This window comes from Camelina sativa, chromosome 7 (assembly GCF_030686135.1).
Source record: "Camelina sativa cultivar CO46 ecotype springtype chromosome 7, ASM3068613v1".
Classification (NCBI taxonomy): Eukaryota; Viridiplantae; Streptophyta; class Magnoliopsida; order Brassicales; family Brassicaceae; genus Camelina; species Camelina sativa.
Genome location: NC_141886.1, coordinates 23,273,010 through 23,280,110, shown reverse-complemented (window position 1 = coordinate 23,280,110; position 7,101 = coordinate 23,273,010). Strand labels below are relative to the sequence as shown.

General features: G+C 44.2%; 1 non-coding gene across 1 annotated transcript; it reads right to left on the bottom strand.

Moving 5' to 3' along the window:
* Positions 1-2,568: 2,568 nt before the first annotated feature.
* LOC147941602 (small nucleolar RNA R71) lies at positions 2,569-2,675 on the bottom strand. The gene has a single exon (XR_015562988.1). It is a non-coding gene; the product is annotated as a small nucleolar RNA R71 (small nucleolar RNA).
* Between the last annotated feature and the right edge of the window lie 4,426 nt (positions 2,676-7,101).

Genomic DNA, 7,101 nt, shown 5'->3' with positions numbered 1-7,101 from the left:
AATCTTCTTCCAAATTTCTCTTACACAAGGGACTGTGTAATTTAAGTTTGGGGGAGGGTTTGAGATAGTATTCGATGATGTGTTCTGTTTTCTTATTTCAAATTTTTAGCATAATCATGTTAGTACTTGCATTTCATCTATGGCATAGAAAAACCCTAAAAATTTGAAATTTTTTGCAAAAATCTTTACGAAAAAAAAAGAGTGTTCATGTAGTTTGCATTGCATATTAGCATTTTGTCTAGCATGTTTCATATAGGACTGTTTAATATTTGCATTAGGGATCTATGATGAGTTTAGCCTTATTAGCTTGTTTAAATTCACTAAACTAGGATCAATGCCCAAGTTAATAGTACTTTGATGCTAGTTGAGTGGTTAGAAACATAAGATTGAACCAAACCTTGAATTCCTGCATTGCATTTGGTCTAAATTGAAGCATGTTGTGATTTGATGCCATTTCCTATATATAAGAACCAAATATTGACTTATAATTATCAATTTGTGCATTGCTTTAAACTCATGGATACCATATACATATTTGGATCATCTTTCTCCTTTTTACCACTCTTGTTGATCCAAGCAGCTGATTGCACCATTAAAATCAGTTTCTGATATGTTACGGTTTTGACTCACTTTGACCCCGTTTATTTGACAGTTTTGTAGTTGTTTGAGTCCTTTTCAGGTTATAATAAGAGGCTAGGAAGCTAAAAGCAAGGATTGGAACAGCAGGAGCAATCGGAGCAGAAAGGAGTTGAATTGGAGCAGAAAAGCTGATTTTAGACCCAGGAGCACATGCTCCCGATTTCCGAGCACATGCTCCCAACTCTACGGTTTCATGACGACACGTGGCAAGCATCTAGGCGCCGATTCCCTGCCTAATTCCCCTTATTTTGGGTGATCCTTTGTGAGAGAAAGAGGGCTGAGATCGCTTTTTAATAGGGAGATTTGAATTTGGAATATTTTCTTATTTTACTCTACTTGTATGCTATTTAACCTAGGGTTTTTAGGAGAGATAGAGAGACCTTTTCTTTTGTTTTTTGAGCGACGCTTTTGTGAGAGGGAGAAGAGCGGCTACCTTGTGAAGCATTCTCTGAACCCTTTTTATTTTTATGTCATTGAATTTCTCATCTTTTGCTATGATTCATTTCTCTATGTCTAAGTAGTTTTCTTTGCTAGATTAGGGGTTTCAAAAGGGGTTTCATGGGTTAGCAACAGAACACAAATAGGGCTTTATATAATCGATTGTCTTCACTATTGTTAGACTTAATGCTTAGGTTGATTTGATCACTCAATCTATGATTCTAAGTTTATCTATTCATCAAAAGTGTAATAGGTTGCTAAAAAGACATTAGTGGGCAAATTATCCTAGACCTGCGAAAGTTGAAGTGTAGGTGATTAGTGAACTTATCATTCCTGTTCTTTAATGCTTGTCTGCGATTCTGGGCTCAAACGACAGTTTAGGGTTTATGGACCGCCGAGCATGTGCTCCGGATGTCTGAGCATGTGCTCCGCGTTTCCGCACAGAATCGATCAGATAGAGTTATTGATACCACGACAGTGGATCAGTTTATATTTATGTTTGAGTTCTAGACTGGTACTTAATATATGCCCTGAATAGTTGTTTAGTTGATATCTCTGAAATTCCCGAGAATTACCCCTGATCTAGTGTTTTGCTTATTGCCTTTTATACCGTTTTAATCGCGTTACTGTTACCAACCAAACCCAACTTTGAATTGTCTTAGCTTGAAATTGAACCAATAGAACCATAGAGTAAAACTTGGTCTTCGTGGGATTCGACCCCTAAGTACTGCTTCTTTGCTGTGCACTTGCAGTAGGAAAATAGGGTTTAAAACTCTGTGTATCAAGTTTTTGGCGCCGTTGCCGGGGACCAAATTTTTACCTTTGGTTTTCGGCGAAATTACTAGACTAAGACCTTACTGATTTGTCTTTCTGCTTCTTCTTTGCGTGTGTTTCAGGTGCATGTCAAGAAGATCTACAAGAAGAAACAACACCGAAGAAGTAGTTGCTTTGTCAGCCGCAGAGCTCTCTTTGGCAGAAAGAACAAACCGCAAGAACAGAAAGTTTCAATCCGTCAACATGGGTGACAATAGAAACAATGAGGATATGGCTGCCGAGTTGCAGCAACTTCGACAACAGTTGGGGCAGTTGCTCCGTGCTCAACACGAAAGAGCCGCGCCGCCACAACCGTCCATTGGGGACAAGGACAACCCGCATATGTTCTACACCAACCGAGCGGCGATTGTTCCTCCCACCATCCCGAGACAAGATTTTGAGATCAAGCCACAGATGATCTCTCTAGTGAAGCAGCACCTATTTCACGGTCTCCCAGCTGAGATTCCGATGGACCACATCGAGAATTTTGAGGAGATATGTAGCACCACTGGTTCAAATGGGATACCGCCAGACTTTCTGAAGTGCAAGCTCTTTCCCTTCTCTCTTGCGGATAGAGCTTCACGTTGGATGAAGTCATTGCCACCTGGGTCTCTGACATCATGGGAACATTGTAGATCTGCGTTTCTGGACCATTTCTACACCAAGGCTAAGACCGCTGCCCTGAGGAACAAGATTTCATCGTTCCAACAGCACACTGGAGAACCCTTCTGCGAGGCTTGGGAGAGGTACAAAGAGTACCGTAGAGAGTGTCCGCACCATGGATTCAGTGATGAACAGATTCTGGGCATTTTCTATGATGGAGTTAACTGGGACTACAGAAACGCTCTCAACTCGGCCAGCAATAGGGATTTTATGACAAAGTCTAAGGAAGGAGCATATCAGTTGATTGAGAACCTAGCTGCAAGCTCCAGCAACAAGGCTCCTGAGTATGACAGGTCCGTGAAGGTCAATAGTGTCGATACGCAAAAGATCGACGAGTTGACAGCCAAGGTGAACCTTCTTCTCAAGGGGAGCCAGAAAACTGTCCATTTTGTCGATGAGACCGGAGACATGCCGCTAGCTCAGGAGATTTGTGATGGAGAGGATGAAACGATGGAGGTTAATTATGTGAGTGGGCAAGGTTTTGTGCAGAACAGGGGTTTCAACCCGAACTACAAAAGCCATCCGAATTTGTCCTATAGAAGCACCAACGTGGAGAATCCTCAGGATCAGGTGTATCCGCAACAAGGAGCTCAGAATCAGATGGGTTATCAGAAAACCTTCTCAAACAACTTCCAAGGCAAACAATTTGTGCCCACTCAAAACCGTTTCCAAGGGGGGAACCAGCAAGCATATACAAGCGCTCAGCAAGCACCGCCTTTCACCAACCAGTAGTTGGGATCTTCACCTGCTAGCAGCTCTCAAGATGAGCTGAAAAACATGATGCAACAACTCTTGGTGAATCAACAAAAAGCTTCAGTGGAAATCAACGCTAAGGTCGATACCATGTACAATGACCTTAATGGGAAGTATGAGGCAGTAATGTCACATGTGAAGAAGCTTGATGTTCAGGTTGCACAGACTGCTGAAGCCGTGAAAAGAACTCCTGGGACTCTACCCGGAAAAGGGGAAGCAAACCCGCGGAACGAGTATGTCAATGCGATTGAGCTAAGGGGAGGAAAGAAGTTACCCCCTAGAGAAGCACCATCCGCTAGGCTTGACAAGGGCAAGGGTATTGCTGAAGAATACCTTCCTCAACATGCTGCTGAGACTCCACCGTTGAGTCAAAAAGAAGCTGAAGCATCCGGCGAGCATGTGCTCCCACCCAGCGAGCACGTGCTCCCGATTCCCGATCAGACCGTTCCTACTGAGGTACCTCCTGCACGCGTGTACACCCCTAGGGTTCCTTACCCTGTTCCTCCTAAGAAATCTCGCAAGGATTTGGAGGATGCAAAGTGCAAGGAGATGTTGAGAGAATTGACGGTAAAACTACCCCTAGCTGATGTTGTTCAGATGATACCTACTTTGAAGAGATATGTGAAAGGGTTAGTTTCTGGGATAGTGTCAGAGGAAGAGAACGTGATGATGGTTTCAAGAGAGTGCAGTGTTGTGCTGCAAAACAAAGTGCTAAAGAAGAGAGATGATCCAGGGCGATTTGTCTTATCCGTGAGAATTGGTAAAACGATTTTTGCAAACTCCCTCTGTGATCTAGGTTCCAGTGTGAACCTTATGCCATTTCAGTGGCTAAAAGGCTGGGATACACGAAGTTCAAGTCTACACGGATTTCGTTAGTATTCACGGATAGATCCACCAAGCGCCCCATAGGAGTGTTGGAGGATTTACATGTCCAAATAGGAGACACGCTTATACCAGAAGACTTTATGGTTCTGGAACTTGAAGAAGAACCACGTGACCCCCTGATCTTGGGTAGATCATTCTTATGCACAGCTGGTGCGATTATAGATGTGCAAGGGGGAGAGATCGATCTCCAGCTGGGGGATATGATCGCAAGGTTTGAGATGAATAAGCTGCTCAAGAAACCTATGATAGATGGTCAGACTTTTGTGGTTGATGATGGTTCAGAGGTTGCACATGAGGTTACCGATGAAGTTCTCACTCTCGACCCGTTGGAGGTTGCCTTAACAAAGGCAGAGGGTAAGTATGGATTCTTGAATGAGGAAGCTGACGGTTTTACACGCATTTTGGATGCAGGTACACGGTTCCAGCAACTGGTAGCTTACGCCAGCCTAGACGATGAGAACCAATCAGGGGAGGAATCCGCCGAGGGAGCACCTGCTCCAGATTCCGGAGCACATGCTCCGGTAAAGTCAGCGGACGGTCCTTGGAGCGAGTTAAGAGCTCCAAAGGTAGAGCTAAAACCACTTCCAGCCGGGCTAAGGTACGCGTTCCTAGGTCCTAACTCTACATACCCCGTGATAGTGAACTCTGAACTAAACAATGTAGAGACCGTTTTGCTCCTTTGTGAACTTAGGAAGTATAGAAATGCTCTAGGGTATTCACTAGATGACATCCCAGGATTCTCACCAGATCTTTGCATGCATAGGATACATCTAGAAGATGAATCAATGACTTCGGTAGAACATCAGAGGAGGTTGAACCCGAATCTAAAGGATGTTGTTAAGAAAGAGATAATGAAACTTCTAGATGCGGGTGTAATTTATGCTATTTCTGATAGTTCCTGGATTAGTCCAGTTCATGTAGTCCCTAAGAAAGGTGGAATTACAGTGGTTAAGAATGATAAGGATGAGTTGATTCCTACTAGGACAGTTACGGGACATCGCATGTGCATAGACTATAGAAAACTTAATGCTGCGACCCGTAAGGATCATTTTCCTTTGCTGTTTATTGATCAAATGCTTGAGAGATTGGCTAACCATCCTTACTACTGTTTCTTAGATGGCTATTCAGGTTTCTTTCAGATCCCAATCCATCCCGACGATCAAGAGAAGACCACATTCACATGTCCTTACGGCACCTTTGCTTACCGCAGAATGCCGTTTGGCTTGTGCAATGCACCAGCGACCTTCCAACGATGCATGATGTCTATTTTCACTGACCTGATTGAGGATATAATGGAAGTTTTCATGGACGATTTCTCCGTCTATGGGAGCTCCTTTTCCGTTTGTTTGTCTAATTTGTGCAGGGTGTTGCAGCGGTGTGAAGACAAACATCTGGTGCTGAATTGGGAGAAATGCCACTTCATGGTCAGATATGGGATAGTGCTGGGACACAAGATTTCTGAAAAGGGGATTGAGGTTGACAAAGCCAAGGTTGAGGTGATGATGAGTTTACAACCGCCTAATTTGGTAAAAGGGATCCGCAGTTTCCTTGGCCATGCCGGTTTCTACAGACGGTTCATTAAGGATTTCTCCAAGATAGCTAGACCACTTACCCAGCTGTTGTGTAAGGAAGTGAAGTTTGATTTCGATTCTGCTTGCTTGGAAGCATTTCACACGATCAAAGGAGCTTTGGTTAGTGCTCCGATTGTACAACCGCCAGATTGGGACCTTCCCTTTGAGGTCATGACTGATGCGAGTGACTATGTCGTGGGAGCAGTTCTGGGACAGAGAAAAGACAAGAAGCTGCACGTGATATACTATGCCAGCCGCACCTTGGATGAGGCTCAGTGCAAGTACGCTACAACCGAGAAAGAACTTTTAGCGGTTGTGTTTGCTTTTGAGAAGTTCCGATCATACTTTGTTGGTTCCAAAGTGGTTGTTCACACTGATCATGCAACATTGAGGTATCTACTGACCAAGAAGGATGCAAAACCAAGGCTACTCCGTTGGATTTTGTTGCTTCAAGAGTTTGACTTGGAGATTAAAGACAAGAAGGGTATTGAGAACGGAGTTGCAGATCACTTATCAAGAATGAGGATAGAAGAAGAGCTACCCTTGGATGATAGCCTTCCTGAAGAACATGTTTACTCGATCGGCATCTTTGATCCCGCCGAGCACATGCTCCGCCTGGGAGCACATGCTCCGAAAACCCCGTGCAAGGCAATCGATACCAACAAACAGCCGAGTTTTCCCTGGTTTAGAGAGTATGCAAACTACCTAGAAGCAGAGAAAGAACCTACTGAGTTTGTGGGGAACAAGAAGAAGAGGTTCCTAAAAGACATAAGGCGGTATTTTTGGGATGAGCCTTACCTCTATAGGCATTGCTCGGATGGTGTTTTCAGGAGGTGTGTGACTGAGGAGGAGGTTCCTGGAGTCTTGTTTCATTGCCATAGCTCACCCTATGCTGGACACTTTGCTACTTTCAAAACCGTGTCCAAAGCTCTTCAAGCGGGTTATTGGTGGCCTACCATGTTCAGAGATGCGCAGCGGTTCGTGTCTACTTGCGACACATGTCAGAGACAAGGGAACATCAGCAGGAGGAATGAAATGCCTCAGAATTTCATCTTGGAGGTTGAGGTATTTGATGTTTGGGGAATTGACTTCATGGGACCTTTCCCGAACTCATTCGGCAATGAGTACATATTGGTGGCTGTCGATTACGTGTCCAAGTGGGTAGAAGCTTTGGCCAGCCCCAATAATGATGCAAAGACCGTGCTCAAGATGTTCAAGTCGGTTATTTTTCCACGGTTTGGTGTCCCACGGGTAGTCATTAGCGATGGTGGATCGCATTTCATTAACAAGGTCTTTGAGAGTCTTCTCAAGAAGAATGGAGTGAGGCACAAGGTCGCCA